At 46.2% G+C, this 24,977-nt stretch overlaps 1 protein-coding gene across 1 annotated transcript in view; it reads right to left on the reverse strand.

Annotated features, from left to right (window-relative positions):
- The window catches only part of MORN1 (MORN repeat containing 1), a 239,097-nt gene that overhangs the window by 103,158 nt on the left and 110,962 nt on the right, over positions 1–24,977 (reverse strand). The gene's annotated exons all lie outside the window — the stretch shown is intronic.

The following is a 24,977-nucleotide window of genomic DNA, read 5'->3' on the forward strand; positions in this document are numbered from 1 at the left end:
GGATGGAGAAATTCACTTCTGGGAGCAGGTCTCGGTGACAAATGTGTGGGGAAGAGGTGATGATCACCCCCAGAGATCGTGGAGCCGGGCTCTCAACCACCCTCTTCTCAGACCTCTGATGAGACCCGCTGATTTGCAGTCGGGGCTGAAAAAAGCCCAAATGGTGGCTTTCTGGCCTCTGAGCTCTAGACTCTAAGCTCCTTGTGGGCAAGGAATGTGTCTACCAAATCTATCTTGTAATGATATAATAATAATAATAGTAATCATGATACTTGTGACTTATGATATAGTCTCCTAAAATCCCTGTCCCCCTGACGTCCAATGCACACAAAATTAAAAGTTGGTGTCATTTCCCCCCCATTTTTTTATATTTAAATGGTATTTGTTAAGCACTTACTTTGTGTCAGGCACCGATTAAGTGTGGGGATAGATTCAAGCTAATCAAGTTGGACACAGTCCATGTCCTACATGGGGATACCATCTTAATTCCCATTTTACAGATGAGGCAACTGGGGCACAGACGTGGAACTCACAGTCTCAATCCCCGTGTTGCAGATGAGGTAACTGAGGCACACTGAATAATAACAATAATAACGATAATACTAATGGCATTTATTAAGTGCTTACTATGTGCAAAACACTGTTCTAAGCGCTGGGGAAGATACAAGGTGATCAAGTTGCCTCACGTGGGGCTGTCACTCTTAATCCTCATTTTAATAATAATCCTAATTAATTATGGTATTTGTTAAGCACTTACTATGTGCCAGGCACTCTACTAAGCTCTGGGGTAGATACAAGCAAATCAGGTTGGACACGGACCCTGTCCCATGTGGGGCTCCCATTTTACAGGTGAGGGAACTGAGGCATAGAGAAGTGAAGTGACTTGCCCAAAGTCATACAGCTGACAAGCAGTTGAGGCGGGATTTGAACCCATGACCTCTGACTCCCAAGCCCATGCTCTTTCCACTGAGCCAAATGACTTGCCCAAGATCACACAGCAGTCAAGGGGTAGAGTTGGGATTCGAATCCAGGTCCTCTGAATCCCAGGCCCATGCTCTTTCCACTAGGCCACACTGCTTCTCACATGCCCTTAGAGGTATGTGGGTGGCTGAAAAGGCTTAGGCAGTATCCCCAAACCCAGCCACACACTGACACGCACCGGTTGTACATTTGTGTTTTCTTTTGTCGGTGCCGGGCCCCGTCTTCCCTTCTGCCTCCTTATCTCACCATTCCAACCAGACTTCTGCTCACAAAGAGCCTCACCTTTCTGGGTCAAAGGGTGCCAGCCTGGTCTGCTTGTAGCAATTGCCTCTCAATTTTCAGCTGGAATACAGCACCTTCTGAAGGAGAAGTGGCGTGGCCTAGTGGTGAGAGCACGGGCCTGGGATTCAGAAGGTCATGGGCTCTAATCCTGGCTCCGCCACTTATCCGCTGTGTGACCTTGGGGAAGTCACTTCACTTCTCTGGGCCTCAGTTATCTCTTCTGTAAAATGGGGATTGAGACTGGGAGCCCCACAAGGGACAGGGACCGTGTCCAACCTGATTTGCTTGTATCTACCCCAGCACTTAGTAGAGTTCCTGGCACATAGTAAGTGCATAACAAATACCATAATTAATTAGGATTATTATTAAAATGTTTAAGAGTGAGAGCCCCACGTGGGACAAGGGACTGCATCCAACCTGGTTACACTGAATCTACTCCAGCACTTAGAACAGTGCCTGGAGCTTAACAAATATCATTAAAAAAAAATCCAACTACATCCTTAAATAGAGTCCAAATTTAATCCCACGGGAACCATCCCATCTATCTTGTATCTACCAAAATTAGTGCTGGAGGCCAATGCAGTAGAGGTTTGTGCTTCCCCGTTTCTGGGCTCTGGTTCATTCATTCAGTCACGTTTATTGATCGCTTACTGTGTGCAGAGCACTGTACTAAGCGCTTAGGAGAGTACAACACAAGGATAAACACATTACCTGCCCACAACAAGTTTACAGTCTAGAGTGGGGAGACAGACATCAGTACAGATAAATAAATGACAGATATGTACATAAATACTGTGGGGCTGGAAAAGGGGAAGAACAAAGGGAGCAAGTCAGGGCGATGCAGTCTGATTATCGAGCTGCCCCGCGTGGCTTAGTGGAAAGAACCTGGGCTTTGGAGTCAGAGATCATGAGTTCGACTCCTGGCTCTGCCACTTGTCAGCTGTGTGACCGTGGGCAAGTCACTTAACTTCTCTGTGCCTCAGTTACCTCATCTGTAAAATGGGAATTAACTGTGAGCCTCACGTGGGAAACCTGATTACCCTGTATCTACCCCAGCGCTTAGAACGGTGCTCGGCACGTAGTAAACGCTTAACAAATACCAACATTATTATTAGCTTAGAAAGCCCCAACACAGTGAATCCCTCCCAAGCTTATGGACTAGCATCTTGAGATCTAGACTGTGAACCCATTGTTGAGTAGGGATTGTCTCCATTTGTTGCTGAATCGCACTTTCCAAGTGCTTAGTACAGTGCTCTGCACACAGTAAGCTCTCAGTAAATATGATTTCATGAACGAATGAATGAATTTAAGAAATAGGCTTGAGAGAAATGAGTGCTCAGTTATTGGCCATTAAAAATTCCTTGGATTTCCAGATTCCAGGGCCGGAAAGGTCCATTAGCCTGGAAATGCTAATTGGCTGAACCAGATCGCCATCCTCAGGCAGGAGCTGAAGAAACACCTGAAACAGGCTACTGAGACCATCTCAATCAATCAATCAATCAATCAATAATCTTGGTATTTGTTAAGCGCTTACTATGTGCAGAGCACTGTTCTAAGCGCTGGGGTAGATACAGGGTAATCAGGTTGTCCCACTTGAGGCTCACAGTTAATCCCCATTTTACAGATGAGGTAACTGAGGCACAGAGAAGTGAAGTAACTTGCCCAAAGTCACACATCTGCCAAGTGGCAGAGCCAGGAGTCGAACCCGTGACCTCTGACTCCGAAGCCCAGGCTCTTTCTACTGAGCCACGGTAATAATGGTATCTGTTAAATGCTTCTATCAAAATCAATCAATCAAAATCAATCAATCTATCAAAGATAATCAGCTACACCCAATCACCATTCTCTGGCAGGAACTAAAAGAACACCTGAATCAGGCTACAGAGACAATTTCAATCCATCAGTGGTATTTATTGAGTGCTTACTATGTGCAGAGCACTATACTAAGAACTTGGGAGAGTAAAATACAACAAAATTAGAATATTCACTGCCCATATCAACGATATTTAATGTGTGCTTAGTGTGTGCACAGCACTGTACTAAGCACTTGGTAGAGTACAACTTGTTCCCTGCTTACAGTGAGCTTACCATCTAGAGAGGGATATAGACATTAATATAAATAAATGAATTATAGATATGTAATTTTGATCAATCAATCAATCAATCAATCAGTGAGAGCCTATTGAGAGGGAAATACTGCACTAAGCACTTCGGGAGAGTTTGGTTGAAGTATGAAACAAATACATTTCCTGTCCCTCAAGAGCTTCCAGTCTAAGCAGGGAGATAGACAAATTCTTTAGAAACAGTGGGAGGAGGAGGAAGAGGAGAAGATGGAGGAGGAGGAGGAGGAGGAGGAGGAGGAAGAGCAAGGAAACAGGAAGCCACAGGAGAGCACAATGGCACTGCTGCACAGGACGGGATCGGAGGGCTTTTAGCCCAATGCCCACATGTGCCCACATGCTGAAGGGAATCTCTGATGCACCACGGCGGGAACAGAAAAGCCAAAGAGGATGAAGAAGTGGCCTGGCTTAGTGAAAAGAGTCCGGGCCTGGAAGTCAGAGCACCTGAGTTCTAATCCCAGATCTGTTGAGTGTTTGCAGTGTGACCTTGGGAAAGTCATTTCACTTCTCTGAGCCTCTGTTTCCTCAACTGTAAAATGGGGAGTTGATACCCGTTTTCCCTCTCAGAGCGTGAACTCCATGTGGGATGGGGACTGTGTCCGATCTAATGAACTTGTACCTACTCCAGCACTTAAAACAGTATTTGATACATACTATGCGCTTAAGAAATACCAGAAAAAAAGAATAAAAGTGCCCAAGCTGGGGGCCAGCCCAGAGGAGGCTACTAGGGCTTCCTGAAAGAGAAAGAGTGTGGCTCAGTGGAAAGAGCCTGGGTTCTAATCCTGTCCCCTCCTATCTGCTGTGTGATCTTGGGCAAGCCACTTAACCTCTCTGTGCCTCAGTCACCTCCTCTGTAAAATGGGGATTAAGACTGTGAGCCCCACGTGGGACAACCCGATTACCTTGTATTTACCCCAGACCTTAGAATGCTGCTTGGTACATAGTAAGCACTTAACAAATACAATTATTATTATTATTAAAACCAGGAGCCCCATGGGGAGGAGAACTGAGGGTTTATCCAGTCTCCTGGCTCGAAAGAACATCACCACATCCCACTCCTCCAAATGGCTTTTGACGTTCCTGGGGCCCAGACCTAATGCAGGTTGCTTAAACTCCCCTCCAGGAAAGCGTTTCTTGGGTGTGGAAGGAAGTTTGGCACTACGACTGGATGTGGGGAAGATGGAAAGTGTTGTAAAATAGCTTTGCTTATGCAGTAGCTTACGCACATATGCACGCAACACACACATACACACTGTGCCTTGTTCTCGCCTGTCTCGTCGCCATCCCCTAGTCCACGTCCTGAGTCTGGCCTGGAGCCCCCTCCCTCCTCTAATCTGACAGATCACCACTCTCCCCTGATTCAAAGCCTAATTGCAGGCACATCTCTTCCAAGAGGCCTTCCCAGATTAAGCCCCACCCTTCCTCATCTCCCACTCTCTTCGGCATCTCCCTGACTTGCTCCCTTGCTCTTCCCCTAATCCCAGCCCCAAAGCACTTATGCACATATCTGTCACTTTATTTATTTGTATTGATGTCTTTCTCCCCCAAGGTCACACAGCAGACAAGTGGTGGAGTCGGAATTGGAACCCATGACCTTCTGACTCCCAGGTCCGTGCTCTATCGACTACGCCATGTTTCTTCTTTAGACTGAAAGCATCTTGTGGGCAGGGAATGTGTCAGACTAAGCCCTCCTTTTCCTCTGCTCCTCCTCCCCTCCCCATCGCCCCAACTCGCTCCCTTTGTTCTAGCCCACCTCTCAGCCCCACAGAGCTTGTATATATATGTACATATTTATAATTATAATTCTATTTATTTTTATTAATGATGTGTATATATCTATAATTCTATTTATTTATAATGATGCTACTGATGCCTGTTTACTTCTTATGATGCCCCTTTATAGACTGTGAGCCCGTTGTGGCCAGGGATTGTCTCTATTCGTTGCTGAACTGTACTTTCCAAGCACTTAGTACAGTGCTCTGCACACAGTAAGTGCTCAATAAAGACGATTAAATGAATGAATGAATGCTCTGCACACAGTAAGTGCTCAATAAATATGATTGAATGAATGCATGAATGAACTCTTACATTATACTCCCCAAGCGCTAGTACAGTGCTCTTCACCCACAGTAAGCATTCAGTAGATATCATAGATTAATGAATTGAGCGACCTTCGCTGGCAGCAGATGGGAGCTGGACCAGAGCTGGTGCTAGACAAGGGTAGGCCCCAACAGACTCCTCCTGTCATTGTCTGCGTATAAGGAAGGGAGGATTTCAAAGGAGCAGAATCCATAGTCATTCAGCTAGAATGCAGGGGTGGGGCCTCTTCTGGAAGAAACTCAGGTTAAGGGAAAATTTCATTCCGGTAACCCTTGATTTCATGGGAATTAACAACTGAGGGGGTAGATAGCTGATGATGCCAGGGTGACTGTCATTTTTTGATTCAGATTTGGCTACATCTACTACGAGCAGAATGCCTTACACCCACGGCACTCACTGACTCTAGACTGTAAGCTCATTGTGGGCAGGGAATATGTCCGTTATATTGTACTCTCCCCAGTGCTTAATACAGTGCTCCGCACACAGTAAGCGCTCAATAAATACGATTCACTGACTGCTGTTTGATTATATTAATTACTGTAAAGTTGCAAAACCACCACGAAACGAAGTCCTGCATGAGGACCACAGCAGCATAAACTCTTTGTGGGCAGGGATGACATCTAGCGACTCTGTTGGATTGTGCTAACCCAAGTGCTTAGCACAGTGCTCTGTGTACAGTAAGCACTCAGTAAATACCTCCGATCGACCGATTGGGAAGCTTAGCCGCAAAGCCCACCATTTCTCTCGGCACCGATTCTATTTGAGCCGATGTTTGGATTGAGACATCCCAGAATAGGCTCATGTGGGGGGGAGAACATTCCTTAGTTTGTCCATGTGTTCTGGCCTAAACCACATTATGCAAACATGTAATAACCAGATTGTGTAACTTTCCTGTGGGCAGGGATTATGTCTACCTCCTTTTTGTTTCTGGTATTTGTTAAGCGCTTGCTAGGTGCCAGCCACTGTCCTAAGCGCTGGGGTAGATACAAGCCAATCATTCGTTCATTCGATCGCATTTATATTTATACAATACAGCAATAGAGACGATCCCTGTCCGTAATTGGCTTACAGTCTAGAGACGACGGGCTTACATTCTGGAGGTTGGACACAGTCGATGTCCCATGTGAGGCGCACAGTCTTATTCAGCATTTTATAGATGAGGTAACTCCCCTCCTCTCCCCTCCCCCTGACCCTCTGCTCTTTCCCCTTCCCCTCCCACTGTGCTCATTTGTATATTATTTATTACCCTATTTATTTTGTTAATGAGGTGTATATCTCCTTGATTCTATTTATCGTGATGATGTTGTCTTGTTTTGTATTCTTCTGTTTTGCTTTGCTGTCTGTCGCCCCATTTAGACTGTGAGCCCGTCATTGGGCAGGGATTCTATCTGTTGCTGAATTGTACATTCCAAGTGCTTAGTACAGTGCTCCGCACAAAGTAAGCGCTCAATAAATACTATTGAATGAATGAATAACAAGCTCAGAGAAGTGAAGCGATTTACCCAAGGTCACACAGCAAAGTGTTGGATCTGGGATTAGAACCCAGGTCTTTCTGACTCCCAGGCCCGAGTTCTATCCATTAGACCACACTGCTTTTCACCTCTTCCATTGTATGGTTCTCTCCCAAGCACTTTCACTCATTCATTCATTCAGTCATATTTATCAAGCACTTACTGCATATAGAGCACTGTACTAAGCACTTGGGAGAGTACAATATAACAATGAAAAGACACATTCCCTGCCCACAGGGAGCTTATGGTCTAGATGGGGAGGCAGACATATGAATAAATAAATGACAGATATGTACATTAATGTTTTGGGGCTGGGAGCGGGGATGAATAAAGGGAGCAAGTCTGGAGGACCCAGAAGGAAGTGGGAGAAGTGGAAAGGAGGGTTTAGTCAGGGAAGGCCTCTTGGAGGGGATGTGCCTTCAACAAGACTTTAAGGCAAGGGAGAGTTCCACGGTCATACGATCACTTATTCTATCCTGCCTTGATTACTCTATCAGCGTCCTCTCTGACCTTCCAGTTTCCTGCCTCTCCCCACTCCAGTCCATCACTGGGAATCTCTGGAATTTTAAGCCAGTTAACCAAAACACCGGGAAGTTTCTTCCAACAACGACCACCCTCCCTGAATGACTCCGGAACCCTCGGTCGCGATGCTTAAGCAGGGTACCGGGGAGAGAATGTCTTCTCTGGCACTGAATGGCTTCTGCCAGAAAAACCATCTGGGATTAGAAAGGAAGAGACCATTCCAAGAGACTCTGGAGGCTTTCCCAAGTGGGAAGCAGTGAAACCTAGCAGAAAGAGCATGAGCCTGGGAGTCAGAGGACTTGGGTTCTCATCTGGGCCCTGTCAATGGCTTGCTGTGTGGCTTTGAGCAAGTCGCTTCATTTCTCTGGGCCTCAGTTTCCTCACCTGTAAAAAGGGGATGAAATAGCCGTTCTCTCTCCTATTTAGACTGTGAGCCCCATGCTGGAAAGGGACTGTGTCTGACCTAATTAACCTGTACCCACCCCAGTGTTTAGAACAGTGTCTGACACATAGTAAGCGCTTAAGAAATACCATTAAAAAAATGTTTTGTACAATGCATTGTCCTTAGTGCTCAATAAAGGCCATGACTACAATAGATAATTCCCAGAAAAAAGTAGTGAGGTTGTAATATTCCCCCTTCAATCAATCAATCCATGGATTTATTGAGCGCTTTCTGTGTGAAGAGCACTGTACAAAGTGCTTGGGAGAAATACATGTTCCCTTCCCCACATGGAGCTTCTAGGCCAAAGGCATCTTCCAATAAAGCTTTCCAGAATTTCTAACTGAGCTGTAAAAATTCCTAGAGGCTTTTGCTCATAATGCCCTTCCTTTGTACGACTGGATTAGAACTAGGAATATAGTGTATTTGGGATTTTTTTAATGGTCTTTTTTAAACATTTACTCTGTGCCAGGCACTGTACTAAGCTCTGGGGTAGGAACAGTCTTATCAAGTTGGACATAGCCCCTGTCCCACATAGGGCTCACAGACTAAATCCCCATTTTATGGATGAGGTAGTTGGGACACGGATAAGCGAAATTACTTGCCCAGAGTCACATAGCAGACAAATGGCGAAGACTGGATTAGAACCCAAGTCCTCTGACTCCCAGGCCCATGTTCTACCCATTAGGCTACGCTGCTTCTCTAGAGTTGCTTGTGTTGTACAATCGTTGTACAAATCCCTGTTGATTCCCGCCAATCTCCCAAACCGATGAACCTTCAAACTATCTTGTAGATAAAAATGATAAATCACTCAGATCAATAGAGCAGTATAATCTCAGTGGCTTTAAAAGAAATAAATAAACGTAATCTAAGGTTATCTTTAACTGCACGGCTTTTTATGTTCTCAAATCAGATTTCCAAGGAATTGTTCGAAACGGTTTTGCGGCAGCCAGTCTGACAATAACAGTTCGGCAATTATCAGCACCTGCATTGTGATTCAATGGGTTTAAATTACTTCTGGGTGGCGGCAGACACCCCACTGACAACAATTAACATAAAAAATGGTCCCCAGTTTAAAGCTGTGGGTGGGAATTACAAAAGGTTAACAGACTAAATATAAAAATCTTTTTGAATATAAAATCAATGCGCTTTGTTTAAAAAATCTGGGTGCTGTAATTTATCCAAAATAGGGTGTAGAATATCTGGCAATAGTCCGTGTGTGTGAATTCCTCTTTCCTTTGAAACCAAATGCAAATCAGCCCGTTTCAAAGTTAAAAAACAAGGAAACCTCTGAAATATTTCATATCAACAAAGTCATAAAATACTACATTTGGCAGTTACATTCAACTGGAGTGAGGGAACATAATTCTCTCTCTAAAATGACTTATAAATGCAAGATCGAGTTGTTGTTAATTGGTCAAACATTGGAAGGGAAAGAGCGTTGGACAGATTTTTTTCTTTCCCTCTGGGTAGCATGATTAAGCAGCAAAGCCAAGAAGATGCTTTAGTTATTTATGGTTAGTTATGCTATTTTTAAGCGCTTAACTATGTGCCAGACACTGAGCCAGGCCCTGGGATAGATAAGCAGATCGATCACAGTCCCTGTCCCTTATGAGCTCACGGTCTAAGAGGAATAGAAGATGGGTGTCTTACCTTCATTTTACGGATGAGGAAACCAAGGTCCAGAGAGTGACTTACCCGAGGTCACACGTTATAATTATTATTATCCGGGTATTTGGGGAAGCAGGACGTTCTGGAGAAACCATATCCATTGAGTTGCTATGAATCAGGAACGACTCGACGGCACATAATAATAATAATAATGATAATTTGGGGAAGCAGCAAGGTGTAGTGGATAGAGCACAGGCCTGGGAGTCAGAAGGTCACGGTTTCTAATCCAGACTTTGCTACTTGTCTGTTGTGTGGCCTTGGGAAAAACACTTCACTGTGCCTCAGTTACCTCATCTGTAAAATGGGGATTAAGAATGTCAGACCTATATGGGACAGGTACTGTTTCCAACCTGATTTACTTGTACCCACCCCAGCGTTTAGTACAATGCCTGGCACATAGTAAGTGCTCAATAAATAACACAATTATTATTATTATCATTTTTGTAAATCACCTACATGTGTCAAGCCCTGTTCAAAGCGCGGAGGGGTAGGCCAATCCGGGACTAAAACCCATATGGTCTTTCCTCTAGACTACACTGCCACAAGGTTCTCCAGGTCCACCTTGCCTCGGTGGGGACGAAGCCAGCTGAAACTCTAGACTGTAAGCTTGTTGTGGGCAGGGAACGTGGGCTTGGGAGTCCGAGGACATGGGTTCTAATCCCGGCTCCACCACTCATGCTGTATGGGCTTGGCAAATCACTTAACTTCTCGGTGCCTCAGTTCCCTCATCTGTAAAATGGGGATTAAGACTGTGAACCCTATGTGGAACAGGGACTGTGTTCAACCTGATTACCTTGTATCTACCCCAGCACTTAGAACGGGGCTTGGCACATTCTTTATTATTCATACATTAATTATTATGTCACACTCTCCCAAGCGCACAGTACAGTGCTCTGCACACTATAACTGCTTGATAAATATGAATGAAGGATGGACTGATCGACTGGAAGCCTGAAGGCCTGCTGTCAGCAGGCTAAAACCACCTCTGGAGTTCATGATGCTGGGGTTTATTAAGCACCGTTTACATGCTAAGCTCCTATTTTTTATGGTATTTGTTAAGCGCTTACTATTGTGCCAGGCACTGTATTAAGTGCTGGGGTAGATTCAAGCTGATCATGTTGGAAAAAGTCCATATCCAACATGGGGCTCAGAGGTTTAATCCCCCTTTTACGGATGAAGAAACTAAGGCACAGAGAAGTGAAGTGACTTGTCCAAGGTCACACATCAGATGAGTGGCAGAGCTGGGGTTAGGGCCCAAGTCCTTCTGATTTCCAAGCCAGGATCTATTCCAATAGGCCACACTGCTTCTCATGCCCTGAGTCAGAGATGAGATACCCTCTCAAAGCCTCGAATGATAACAATCAATGGTATTTATTGAGTGCTTACTGTATGCAGGACACTGTACTAACTGCTTGGGAGAGTACAATACAACAGAGTTGATAGACACATTCTCCGCCCACAGCAAGTTTAGGAAGTAGCCTGGCCTAGCAGATAGAGCACAGGCCTGGGAGTCAAAAGGCTCTGGCTTCTAACCCCAGCTCTGCCAAATGTCTGCTGTGTGACCTTGGGCAAGTCACTTCACTTCTCTGTGCCTCAGGTACCTCATCTGTAAAATGGGGATTAAGTGTGTGAGCCCCACGTGGGACTGAGACTGCATCCAACCAGATTACTTTGTATCTACCCAGTGCTAGAACAGTGCTTGGCACATAGTAAGCACTTAACAAATAGCCTAATTATCATGATTACTATTGTTGTCACAATTTGGAGAGGGAGACAGAGTGGGTAATGATAATAAAAATAATAATGTTGGTATTTGTTAAGCACTTACTATGTGCAGAGCACTGTTCTAAGCGCTGGGATAGATACAGGGTAATCAGGTTGTCCCACGTGAGGCGCACAGTCTTAATCCCCATTTTACAGATGAGGTAACTGAGGCACAAAGAAGTTAAGTGACTTGCCCACAGTCACCCAGTTGACAAGTGGCAGAGCTGGGATTAGAACCCATGACCTCTGACTCCCAAGCCCGGGCTCTTTCCACTGAGCCACGCTGCTTCTCTAAGAAGTCTATGGTAGACATGTTCTCTGCCCATAGTGAGCTTACAGTTTGGAGGGGGAGACAGGGTCGGTAGACACATTTCCTGCCCACAGTGAGTTAACACTTTGGACGGGAGACAGGGTTGGTAGACACGTTTCCTGCCCACGACGAGGTTACAGTCTAGAGGGGGAACTTCTCGGGGCGGGCTGGCGGCCTGCCGTCAACGTTCCCTCGGAGGCAAAAGGTCGAACCCTGCCAAAGCTCCGAGCGGAGCCGCAGCCCAGGCTGGGGACGAGGCTGTCAGAGAGCTCCCTGGTCCGGTGGTGAAGCTGTTCTATTAATACCGGGTGCTGGCACATAAGTCTTAAGAACATGTTGAAACCTCGGTAATTGCTTTAAAAAGTAATATGACAACCTGATCTGTTTTAATTTTAGGTTCTGACTCACTTGGGCTTGATGGCATTATCTAACACTCACGTCCCAAGAAGGCTCCGTGTTCCCACACTGGGAAGAAGAGTCCCCATTTTCTCTCAGGCCGTGCTCTTGGCTGAGCACTGGGTGTCTGAAATTATTATTTACTGAATTATTTCGGGAGGCATTCTGGGATTTGTCTGGCCCAGGGCCTGCTCTCCTACCTAACTTAGAACACGTGGAGTGTCTGGTACCTAATAATAACGAATAATTATGGTATCTGTTAAGCGCTTACTATGTGCCGGGCACCGTTCTAAGAGCTGTGGTAGATACAAATTAATCAGGATGGACGCGGCGGTCCCTATCCCGCATAGGCCTCACTATCTTAACTCCCAATTTACAGAGGAGGTAACTGAGGCCCAGGAAAGTGAAGTGATTCGCCCAAGGTCACACAGCGGACAAGTGGAGGAGCCAGGATTAGTCAGATAACCTTCTGACTCCCAGGCCTGTGCCCTATCCACTACGCCGTGCACATCTTGCCATAACAGGCGGGGTCTGAATCCCCAAGTGTCGAGATGGTGGAGTGGTTTGTCCCCTTCTGAGTATATCGATATCAGTCCCGCAGGCACCCTGGTTCAATCAGGTGTTGTTGTTTAAGCACTTACTGTGTGCAGAGCATTGTACTGAGGTTCCCCTCTGGGTTGGAGTGATGCTCGGGGCTTCTTTGTGTTTCCTCTAAAGCTTTCTACCTGCTCTCTCTGTGTTACAGTTCAGCTCTGTTCCACCGCTCCTCCCACGTTTGCGTTCTTCTCTCCTCCCTAAGATCACTTTTTTAATGGCATTTGTTAATCAAACAATCAATCAATCAGAGGTATTTATCGAGCACTTACTATGTGTAGACCACTGTACTAAGTGCTTGGACGAGTACGATACAGCCGAATTAGCAGACACATTCCCCGCCCTTAATGAGCTTACAGTGTGGAGGGGAAGACAGACGTGAATACGAATAAATAAGTAATTTATAATATATAACTCAAAGATATGAATATAAGTGCTGTGGGGTTGGGGGCAGGGTGAGTATCAAATGTCTAAAGGTCACAGATCCAAGCGTAGGTGACGCAGAAGGAAAAGCGAGCCGGGGAAAAGAGGGCTTAATCGGGGAAGGCATCTTGGAGGAGATGTGACCTTAGTAAGGCTTTGAAGGTGGAGAAAGCGGTGGTCCGGCATATATGGAGGGGGAGGGAGTTCCAGTCTAGGGAGAGGATATGGGTAAGGGGTAGGTGGCGAGATAGACAATATCGGGGCACAATGAGTTAGCTGGTGCCGGAGGAGCGGAGTGTGCGGGTTGGGCTGCAGTAGATCAGTGAGGTGAGGCAGGAGGGAGCGAGCTGATTGACTGCTTTAAAACCAAGGGGAAGGAGTTTCTGTTTGATGCGGAGGTGGATGGGCAGCCGTTGGAGGTTCTCGAAGAGTGGGGAGATATGGACTGAATGTTTTTATTGAAGCATGATCCGTGTAGCAGAGGGAAGTATGGACTGGAGCGCAGAGAGACAGGAGGCAGGGAGGTCAGCGAGAAGGCGGATGAAGTAGTCAAAGAGGGTTAGGATAAGTGCTTGGATCAGCATGGTGGCAGTTTGGATGGAGAGGAAAGGGCGGCCTTTAGCAATGTCGTTAACTGCTTACTATGTGCCAGGCACTGTGCTAACTGCCTGGGGAGAGACAAGCTAATCAAATAGGACACGATCCATGTCCCGTGTGGGGCTCACAATGTTAATCCGAGTGCTTGGCACATAGTAAGCGCTTAACAGATGCCATCATCGTCATCATCATTATTATTATCCCCATTTTACAGATGAGATAACTGAGACCCAGAGAAGTGAAGTAGCTTGTCCAAGGTCCCGCAGCAGACAAGTGGCGGAGCCGGGCTTAGAACGCAGGTCCTTTGACTCCCAGGCCCGGGCTTTATCCACTAGATCATGCTGCTTCTCACTTCTCAGTGGGCCTTTCTCTCAGCTCTCCTGCGGCTGACACCTCATCCATACTGTTCCCCTGGGCTGGAAATCCTTCCTCTCTGCCAGTATACTGAACCATAGCACACCCCATATTCAAAGCCCTCAAAAATCTCACCTCCTCCATGGAGCCTTCCCCAATACATTCACCACACCCCAATAATAATGACTTTGCTATTGGTTAAGTGTTTCTTTTGAGCCAAACATTATCATTATTAGTAGTAGTAGTAATAGTAATAACTGTTTTTTATTACTCAGCACTGTAGTGCTGAAGTGCTGCACTTCATAGAAGTGCTGGAATATATACAACTTGGGCAGATTGGGCACATTTCCCGTCCCACTTGAGGCCCACGGTTTATGTAGGAGGGCGACCAGGTATCGAGTCTCCATTTTACAGATGAGGAAACTGAGGCAAAGAGCAATTGAGGGATTTGTCTAAAGTTACACAGCGGGAAAGTGCCAGAGCCAGGATTAGAACTCAGGTCCTCTGATATCGAGGCCTGTGTTCTTTATGCTAAGCCACTCTGTTTTTTGTTTGAATAACCACATTTAGCTCCAATTATCTACTGGGATATTTTATCCTGAGGTATTTGTGATCCCCTGCTGTTCCCATTGTTTGTAAATCATTTGTGACTGTCTGTCCATCCTATTAGGACATAAGCTCCTAGCAGGCAGGGAACCTGGGTTATGCAGTATTGGGGCTCGCCTGTGCCAAACCATCCACAATCCTGCACCATCACCTGGTGCTCAGAGGTACAGAGGTGAGACATCTTTAATTGGATGTCCCATCAACATCTCAAATTTAGCACATCCAAAACAGAACTCCTCATCTTCAGACCCGAACCCTGTCCTCCCCCAGACTTTCCTATCACTGCAGACACCACCACCATCCTCCCCGTCTCACATAACCGTACCCTTGGCATTATCCTCAATTCATCTCTCTCATTCAACCCACATATTCGGTCTGTCACCGAATCCTATCAGTTTTATCTTCACAGCATCTCTAAAATCTGCCCCTTCTGCTCTCTGCAACCTGCTACCTCACTGATCCAAGCACTTATCCTATCCTGCCTTAACTACTGCATCAGCCTCCTCATTAACCTCCTTGCTTCCTGCTTCTCCCCTCTCCACATTTCACTCTGCTGCCTGGATCATTTTGCTCAAAAACCATGCGGTCCACATCTTCCCATTCCTCAAAACTTCCAATAGTTGCCGATCTATCAGTTCTCACTCCATCTTCCTTACCTCACTGATCTCCTACTACAACCTAACTCACTCGCTTTACTCCTCGAATGGCAGCCTTCTCACTTGAACCCTGATCTCATTTGTCTCGCCACTGACTCCTTGCCCACATCCTCCCTCTGGCCTGGAACACCCTCCTCCTTCATATCTGACAGACGGTTGCTCTCCCGTCCTTCAAATTCTTCCTAAAACTACATCTCCTCTAAGAGGCTTTCCCTGAGTAAGCTCTCATTTCTCCTATTCACCTGTGCACTTTGAGCTGCACCCCTGAATCACTAGATAGTCACCCATCCCCAGCTCCCACAGGATTTTTGTACATAGCCATTTCCTCTACTGGTCCTTTATTTTTATGTCTGTCTCCCCCTCTAGACTATAAGTTCTAATGGGCAGGGAAAATGGGCAGGGAAAATGCTAATAGAAATGTAACATTTCTGTTACTTGTAGAAATGTAATACATTACAATTCTAATGTATTGTTCTCTCCCAAGCACCTAGTACAGTGGTTGGCATCCAGTAAGCTCTCAAGAAATACCACTGTTTGATTGATTGATTAGGGGCAGCAGGAGTGGGATAATAATAATTATGGTACTTGGTGAGCGCTGACTATCTGCCAAGCACTGTTCTAAGTGCTGGAGTAGACACAAGTCAATCAGGTTGGACACAGTCCCTGTCCCACGTGGGGCTCACAGTCTTTTACCCCATTTTACAGATGAGGTAACTGAGGTCCAGAGAAGGGAAGCAACTTGACCAAAGTCACACAGCAGACATACGGCAGAGTCGGATCAGGACCTGGTTCCTTCCGACTCCCAGGCCCGTGCTCTATCCCCTAAGTCACACTCCTTCTGGGCTATCAGGGAGGGAGAAAAATTTTATTTATTTGTATTGACGTCTGTCTCCACAGCTCTAGACTGTGAGCTCGTTGTGGGCAGGGAATGTCACTGTTTATTGTCATATTGTACTTTCCCAAGCGCTTAGTACAGTATTCTGCACACAATAAGCGCTTAATAAACACAATTTTGAATGAACAAATGAATGACCAGAACCAATCACCCTTGGCTGTGTCGGGCTCGCCTCGGGTACCGGACTTTCCGCTCTCTAGAAGGATCCGAGTCCCCAGGGGAAGGCGGATTTTGCAGCAAATAAACTCCTAGCCGATAGCCGGTCCCACCGTCCAGCCGGTGGTGTGGCAAGGGAGCCTGTGACAGATCCTTACGAGAGAGTGGCCCATTACCCTCGTAGAGAAGGAGCTGGAGTGATTGGCAGTCGGATCCCCCTCTCCAAAGGTAGCCGGGGCGCTTGGCGGGTATCCCCGCTCACACCCCCAATATCGGCTGAGCTAAACCCCTCATCCCCGGGCACAGGCTGCGCTCTTTCCAGGTGCCGCTAAACGACAGGAAGGATCGAAACGCCGCAGCTTCCTGACAGTGTACGGTGCGGTTCTAATTCCGAAGCGACGCCTCATTAAACGGAGTTAATGGCGATGTGCTCCAGACGCGCCGAGAACCCTTTTATCACAATTAGTGCCACATCTCCGGCACTCCCCGTTAGTCTAATAGAATCAGCGTGTCCCGAACCAGCCCGGGGTTTTTAATTGCAAAATCGGCAAACACATTAATCATCACTTTATGGCCCTGTTGTGGTGGTGGAGAAATGAGATTACAGCAGTGTATCGGAGGTCACAGACAGGGTAACTCTCGCCGGCTTACTTAGACTTTTAGTGTGACGTATATAAAAAATAAATAAATAGAGACGGCACGTGGTACGGAAAGGACTCCGTGACTTCTTCCTCTTCAGCTAATCCTTCTGGACATCTGCTGGCTGGAGCCCCTGTCTTTGACACAGTTTCCAGATGTGCATTCATTTGGACATGCTCATTCATTCATTCATAAAATCGTACGTATTGAACGCTTACTGTGTGCAAAGCACTATACTAAGCGCTTGGGAGCGGACACTACAACATTCTCTTCCTCGATCTCTGGATGGATGCCGAATTTTCCCAACCTTATCATGTGTCTATTCATGTCAACAATGCATCAACAATGGATAACAATAATAACGATGGCATTCGTTATATGCTCGCTATTTGTCAAGCACTTTACTAAGAACTGTGGTAGATATAAGAAAATAAGATGTAAGATAATAAGATATTAAGGGAGGGATGATAAGGTCCCTCCTCTAAGTAGGAGGGAGAACAGGTACTGAATCCCCATTTTGCAGATAAAGACACTGAGGGACAGGGAAGGGAAATGACTAGTTCAAGGTCACAGAGCAGGTAAGTGGTGGATTAGGACCCAGGTCCTCTGACTCCAAGGCCCATTCTCTCTCCATGAGGCCTTACTACTTTACATTAATATCTGTCTCCCTCTATTCACTTTAAGCTCCCAGACAGCAGGGAATGTGTCTACCATAGGTTATCCCTGAGGTTCTAGGAGATGTGGTTTTCAACATTTATGTTCTCTCTCTCTTTCTCTCTCTTTTTCTCTCTTTCTCCTCTCCCCCTTACTCTCACCCTCCCTCTCTTTGGCATTGTGTAAGCTCATTATCAGCAGGGAACATGTCTATCAGCTCTGTCATACAGTGCTCTGCACACAGTGAGCACTCAATAAATCCCATCGATTGATTGACTGTGGAACGTTGAAGGTCTTGGAACTGTGACCCACCCATTGAGATCTATCTCCAAGCATAGAGGGCACGTGCTGCTCACACTCCTCCTCAACATCTTAACACTCAGTACAGTGCTCTGCCCACAGTAAAAACCTAATAAATAGTAAGCGCTCTATAAATACTATTGAATGAATGAATGAAGAATAAATACGATCGAATAAATGAACATCTGGAATGTCAACAAGGTGCGCCCAGACTCACAAACGTCACCACTGTCCAGGAGAACGGAGAGAAAGCTGACTGGACACGTCTCTACCAACTCCATTGTACTGTACTCTCCCAAACGTTTAGTACGGTGCTCTGTACCCAGTGATGGATTGGACATCATCCTGCACTCTCACAGCTCTCCAGGTGAACAGAACCTAGCCAGAACCCTGACGTTCCAGCTTATTGAAGAATGTCATTGGCTGCGCCTGGAGTGCAACTCGGCTTTAACCCACCACGAGGCACAAGGAAAGATGAGCCTCACTGCCCACTGAGTTCGGAAGCGCAGGGGACAACATTAAAGACACCTGAGAAAGACAGAGTTGGAGACCAACAAGAAGCATTTGACATTAAAGATACCACCTTTTCACTGCCAGAAAAGGGGGATTTTAGGGACTCCGAGGGCTAGGAGGAGATTGGTTTCAAAGAGCTCAAGGGCTAGATTGTAAAAACCCCTCTAGACTGCAAGCTTCTTGAGGGCAGGGATCATATCCATCAAATCTAGAATTCTGTACTGTCCCTAGTGCTTAGTCCAGTGCTCTGTACCCAGTAAGCACTCAGTAGATTTCTAGATTGTGAGCCCACTATGGGCAGGGATTGTCTCTCTTTATTGCTGAATTGTACTTTCCAAGTGCTTAATACAGTGCTCTGCACACGGTAAGTGCTCAATGAATAGGATTGAATAAATTGAATGAAGGAATAAATACCACTGATGGATCGAGGCCAGGAAGTCACCATTTTGGGGTTTTGCGTCCCTGATTGGAAATTTCCAGACCTTATCAGATACCTGGATGAGGTGAGGAGTCTGAGTGAAAGACCTGAGGGAAGCACGGCCATCTTGCCCCACAGACTTGGTCCCAATACTTGACACTATCCAGAAACTTCCATCTTAGCACCTACTAAACATGTTTTGCTGCCTTGAGAATAACAACAATAATAATAAATGTGGTATTAAGTGCTTCCTATGTGCCAGGCACTGTACTAAGCGCGGGGGTAGATACACGTTTAGCAGGTTGGACACAGTCTCTGTCCCACACGGGGCTCACATTTTACATACGAGGTACCTGAAGCCCAGAGATGTGAAGTGACTTGTCCGAAGTCCCGCAGCTGATGTGGAGGAGCCGGGATTAGAACTCACAACCTTCTGACTCCCAGGCCCGTGGCTCTATTCACTATGCCATGCTGCTTCTCGAAGTCACTCAAGGTCCCAAGGCTTCTTCTCCAGGCCATTCCCCGCTGGGGCAGAATTCATTCATTCATTCAATAGTATTTATTGAGCGCTTACTATGTGCAGAGCATTGTATTAAGCACTTGGAATTTACATTGAAGAGACCTGGTCAGCTTTTCCCCATCCCATCTCCAAATGCTCAGGACCGATGGGCACACGAATCTCTGAGCACAAACATATGCACACACACACACACAGAGGCACACACACGGTTCTACACATACGCTCGTCCATTCATCGGTGATGAATGAAGAACTAAAATTGAGGCTGAGGTTCCCTCTTAATCCCAGGGTAATTAGAAGACATAGCAAGGGAGGCAGAGGGGTATTAAGAGAAGGCATCTCATAATCCAAAACAAACAGAGGCAGAAAGCACCTAAGGGGGAGAGGGGTGGGGGATGAGAATTACGTTTGATCGTTGAACTAAGTCATTTATTTCTGTGTGTGTCTGTGCGTGTGTGTATGTGGAGAGCTTACAGTGGACTTTAATTCTTCTGGAACCCTGAGGAAACCAGTCCTAACTTTACATCTATTTGCGCATAGAGACGGGAAGTTCACTGAGGCAGGGAGTGTGTCTTTTATGTCAACTGTACCGTTCCAAGGGCTAAATCCAATGCTCTGCACATATTACCGTCCGCTTGCCTGATCAAGGCTGGTGTTAATTTGACTGATCTTTCAAGAATGAGAAATAGGGGTGACTACCATCTCAAAGGTCAGAAAAACAAGAAGCCATAACTCAATTGGCTTCTCCTACAGGGCCCTCTCTTCCACACACGTCAAATAGTCTTTTCCGGGGGCAGAGATGCCCAGTGTCTGGATAATAATCATGGTATTCATTCAGTGCCTCACTGTGCCAAACATTGTGCTAAGGCTGGGTGATCAGATTGGATCCCACCATCTGGGATCTGGGAATGAGATCCCTGATCCCCCTACTGCTTAGATCCTACCATCTAAGAGATGGGGAGGAGCACGGATCTCATTTCCATTTTACACTTGAGGAAGCTGAGGCACAGAAAGGCAGAGTGAATTATGCAAGGCCATCAGAAGAGCATGACATAGTGGATAGGGCACGTGGTTAGAGAAGCAGCGTGGCTCAGTGGAAAGAGCATGGGCTGGGGAGCCAGAGGTCAGGGATTCAAATCCTGGCTCCGCCACTTGTCTGCTCAGCCTCAATTTTAGTTCTTCATTCATCACCGATGAATGGACGAGCGTATGTGTAGAACCGTGTGTGTGCCTCTGTGTGTGTGTGTGTGTGCATATGTTTGTGCTCAGAGATTCGTGTGCCCATCGGTCCTGAGCATTTGGAGATGGGATGGAGAAAAGCTGTGTGACTTTGGGTAAGTCACTTCACTTCTCTGTGCCTCAGTTATCTCATCTGTAAAATGGGGATGAAGACTGTGAGCTCCATGTGGGACAACCTGATCACCTCGTATCCTCCGCAGCGCTTAGAACAGTGCTTTGCACAGAGTAAGCACTTAACAAATGCCATTATTATTATTATTATTATTATTAGAGCCCGGGCCTGGGAGTCAGAAGGTCATGGGTTCTAATCCTGGCTCCGCCACTTGTCTGCTGTGTGACCTCGGGTAAGTTACTATACTTCTCTGGGCCTCAGTTACCTTATCTGTAAATATGAGACTGTGAGCCCCACGTGGGACAGGGACTGTGTCCAACCCAATTTGTTTGAATCCTTCCCAGTGTTTAGTATTGTGCCTCACACATAGTAACCACTTGAGAAATACCAGAATTATTATTATTATCGTTGATACAATTAGGACTAGAACTCAGGTCTCTCGACTCCCCTCCCTATGCTCTTTCAACTGTTCCCATGAAGCCATGCTGCTTTCCCGGCATGGTATGAGAGGAGGGAAGGAAAACCGAGGACAGGCAGATGGAGGGGAAATGCCTTCAAAGCAAGGTGTGAATATGAAGGTTCCTTCCAGGAATTGAAAAGATTTGAATATTGGAAAGCCAAGTAGAGACAGGGAATTGAGGAAATGGTCCAGAAACTCATGCCCAGTGCTAAGTTTCCAGCCTGTGGGCATCTCAGCTGTCTGAATTACTCAGCTAAATCAATCAACCAATCACTGGTATTTATTGAGCTTTTATGAGGTGCAGAGCACTATGCTAAGCACTTGGGAGAGTACAGTACAATAGAATTAGCAGACATGTTTCCTGCCCATAAGAAGCTTTTGGTCTAGAGAAGCAGCTTGGCCTAGTAGATAGAGCCCGGACCTGTGAGTCAGAAGGTCATGGGTTCTAATCTTGGCTCCACCACTTGTCTGTTATATGGCCTTAGGCAAGTCACTTCTCTTCTCTGTACCTCAGTTATCTCATCTGTAAAATGGGGATTGAGACTGTGAGCCCCACGTGGGACAGGGATGTGACCAACCTGATTTGCTTGCATTCCCCCCACCCCCGCTCCAGTGCTTAGTACAGGGCTGGTACATAATAAGCACTTAACAAATACCACAGTGGATTTTTTTTTATTATCATAATTGACTAAAGAATCCAATCTGTTGCTCTGGCCCTGGGGACCTAGTCCCTCCACTACAGATTCCTGGACAGCTGTCCTTTTGGGCTCACGATGGTCCATCCTGTCTTCCCTTTGATGTCAATCTGATAATAATAATAATTGTATTTGTTAAGTGCTTACTATGAGCCAGGCACCATACTAAGTGCTGGGATGGATACAAGCAAATTGGGTTGGACACAGTCCTTGTCCTGTGTGGGGCTCATAGTTTCAATCCCCCCTTTTTAAAGATGAGGTATCTGAGGCCCAGAGAAGTGAAAGTGACTTGCCCAAAGTCACACAGCAGACAAGGGATGGAGCCAGAATTAGAACCCCTAACCTTCTGACTCCCAGGCCCGTGCTCTATCCACTACACCATGCTGTTTCTCATCTAATTTCACAGGGTCAGTCCACCGGCACACTACAGTCGGTGGAGCGCTCCCTGTACAAACATTGAGTTCGGTGATCGAAACTACATTCGCCACGCGGACCCCACCCACACTCCGGGCCGGATGGCCGAGGGCGGGTAAAAGACGACCTAAAAACCGAATGGGACAGAAAGTGCTGAAAAGTAGAAAATGCTTTCAGTTGTCAGAGGGATCCTTGCCAGGAAGAGGCAGGCAGAAGCGCTGGAATGTGCATGATCTAACGTTTCCAAGATCCTTGATCCTTGGAGCCCAAAGGCAAGGGATCTTGGGGTAGAAGAGGAGCGGAGCCGTTTGATAGCGGCGTGTTTGTCTGCTGTGGTGGAAATGAATACCGAGCCTTGAAAACTGGCTTTGATGACCCGTGGGCACCTGACACGGATGATGTCAAGAGTCACGGCCCTCTGGACTTCAATGGGCTGGCGGAGGTCCGTGGCGGGGATGCATTTTGATCTCCAAACAGAAGATGGGTTTTAAGGAGACTAGATTAGATGAGGATCCGAAAGGGGCAGGTTCGGACACATCTGTTATGAGGAGGAAAACAGCGAAGCTGAAGAAGGATGACTGAGGCATTAACAGGCTTTAAAGTGCGAAATGCTGCCTTTTATTTCTGCCCGAACCTGCAGAGTGTCTACACCGAGGGCGGCCTTCTTCCCTTCTTCTCTCCTCTTGCCCTCCCCCTACCTCTCCCCATTGGGATTAAGGTCAAACTCCCTCGGCAGTTTGCTTTCAGGAAATAAAAGCACAAAAGGGATTCTGATTATTCCCCAAATGAGAGTCACTTGGAAATCAACGTGATGAGCTGTGGGGAAAAAAAAAAGTCCACCTGCTTAGGTGTTTTAAAATCCAAAGCACTTCAGGACGAATCTTGGCATAGTAGATAGAGCCCAGGCCCAAGACTCAGAAAGTCATAGGTTCTAATCCTGATGCCACCACATGTCTGCTGTGTGACCTTGCACAGGTCACTTCCCGGTGCCTTCGTTACCTCATCTGTAAAATGGGGATTAAAACTGTGAGCCCCATGTGGGATAAGGACTTTGTCCAACCTGATTACCTTGTATCTACCCCATAGTTTAGACCAGTGCTTGGCACAAAGTAAGTGCTTATCAAATACCAAAATTATTAATCATTATTATTATTAATGTAGCATCGTACTTTGGAGAAAAACCTGAGCCAGTCGTTAGGGTTACTAGACATTTTGGTGGAGGTACTGTAGGAATTTTGTAGAAATTTGACGGAGAGGCTGCTCTAAGTTAAACTCCCTTCCTGCCCTCCTGTTCCCCATGTGGGTTTTCTCCTTGCTTATAGGATAATAGTGATAATAATAATAAACACTATTTGCTAAGCACTTAGTAAGTGCCAAGTCCGGTGTTAGGCATTGGGGCAGATAGGATGATAGGGCAGATTTTATTCAGGTTGGAAAAAGTCCAAGTTCTATATGGCGCTCTCGTCCCAAGGGAGAGGGAGAACAGGTACTGACTCTCCATTTCGTTGTGGGCAGAGAATGTGTCTGTTAACTGTTGCATTTTACTCTCCCAAGTGCTTAGCATAGTGCTCTGCATACAGTAAGCCTTCAATAAATAGGATCGAATGAATGAAATGAATATAAGTAAGGAAACTGAGGCCCAGAGAAATGAAGGGACTTGCCCAAGGTCACACAGCAGGCTAGTGGACAAGTGGATAGAGCACAGCCTGGGATTCAGAAGGACATCTAATCCCGGCTCTGCCGTGTGTCTGCTTTGTGACCTTGGGCAAGTCACTTCACTTCACCGAGCCTCAGTTACCTCATCTGTAAAATGGGGATTAAGATTGTGAGCCCCACGTGGGACAACCTGATTACCTTGTATCTACCCCAGCGCTGAAAACAGTGTCTGGCACGTAGTAAGTACTTAAAAATGCCATTATTATTATTATTTGTATAGAAAATTCTCTGGTAGCATAAGTACAACAAGGAAGTGTCCATGGACATATCAAAGTTACCCCTTCAAATCTCCATCCCCCTTCGGTTTTCCCCAACTTCAAAATCCTGAAGAATAAGAATAAAAATAACAATAGTAATAATAATAATGGTATTTGTTAAGCATTTACTTTGAGCCAAGCGCTTTACGAAGCGTAGGGGTAGATAGAAGATAATCAGGTCACACACAGGGCTCATAGAGTAAGTAGGAGGGAGGACAAGGATGAGGGAACTGAGGAACAGAAAAGTTAATTTACTTGCTCAAGGTCACACAGCAGGTAAGGAGCAGAGCAAGAATTAGAACCCAGCTTAACTCCCAGACCCATGCTCTAGGAGTTCCACTAGGCTATCCTGCTTCTCTGAAATCTCCCTTTCCCCAACACACTCTTTCGCATAAATTTCTCTTCTTCCCTGGTGGTCCTGTTCCAACCACCCACTAAGCCCTCTTGGGCTCCCATTCACCTGGGCCCTTTTGAGTACTTTTTAAGCACTCCCTTCTATCTGGAAGTTGTTTTGTGCCTGCCTCCTCCACTAGACTGCAAACTCCTCAAGGGCAGAGATCGAGTCATCTACCGCTCTTGTACTCCCTAGTGCTCAGTACAGTGATCCTCTCACGATCAGGACCGAAGCCAGTCTCTAGCATCCAAGTTCTGCTCGTCTCAACAG

This window comes from Ornithorhynchus anatinus, chromosome 5 (assembly GCF_004115215.2).
Source record: "Ornithorhynchus anatinus isolate Pmale09 chromosome 5, mOrnAna1.pri.v4, whole genome shotgun sequence".
NCBI lineage: Eukaryota > Metazoa > Chordata > Mammalia > Monotremata > Ornithorhynchidae > Ornithorhynchus > Ornithorhynchus anatinus.